We start from the raw sequence: 782 nt of genomic DNA on the forward strand, positions 1-782 counted from the left end.
TGTATGCCTTCTTCGTAGAAGGTTGCCGCCTGTGTATTCAATCCTGTGGTAACATGTTCTTTCAGCTCGTCATCATCGTTGAAGTGTTGACCACCAAGGACCGATCTTAGGTGTAAGAAGAGATGAAAGTCGCTAGGAGAGAGGTCCGGGCTGTACGGAGGATGACCAAACGCGTCTCAGTGAAATTCCCGTAAGCGTTGTTTGATCACATTCGCCGTGAGATGTCGGGCATTAACGTGGGAAAAAAATACCTTTTGACAGTAATGCGCTGCGCAATTTCTTAATGGTCTCGCAGTAACCATGTGGATTGATTGTTTGGCCTCGTGGTAAGAAATCAATCAGCAAAATGCCTTTTCTGTCCCAAAAAACGGTGCACATGACTTTTCGAGGTGTCAAGATTTGCTTAGGCTTCACCTTCGTTGGGGATGAAGTGTGCCTCCATTCCACTGATTGTCGTTTTGTTTCAGGGGCGTCGTACGTTACCCAAGTTTCATCCCCCATGACTATCTGAGAAAGAAAACCATCCCCTTCTTCATTGTAGCGCTTCAAAAACTGAAGTGCACGACCCATCCGTTGTTTTTTGTGTTGCTCATTAGGAATACTGGGTACCCAACGTGAGCAAACTTTTCGAAATTTCAGTTTTTCAGTAGCAATCTCATGAATTAGTGATCGAGAGATTTGCGGAACTTCCATAGCATGGGCACTAAGTGTAAACTTACGGTTGTGCTTAATTTTCTCTTCAATTGTGTGAACCAGATCATCAGTAACCACGGACGGGCGTC

Source organism: Schistocerca cancellata, chromosome 9 (assembly GCF_023864275.1).
Source record: "Schistocerca cancellata isolate TAMUIC-IGC-003103 chromosome 9, iqSchCanc2.1, whole genome shotgun sequence".
Taxonomy (NCBI): Eukaryota; Metazoa; Arthropoda; class Insecta; order Orthoptera; family Acrididae; genus Schistocerca; species Schistocerca cancellata.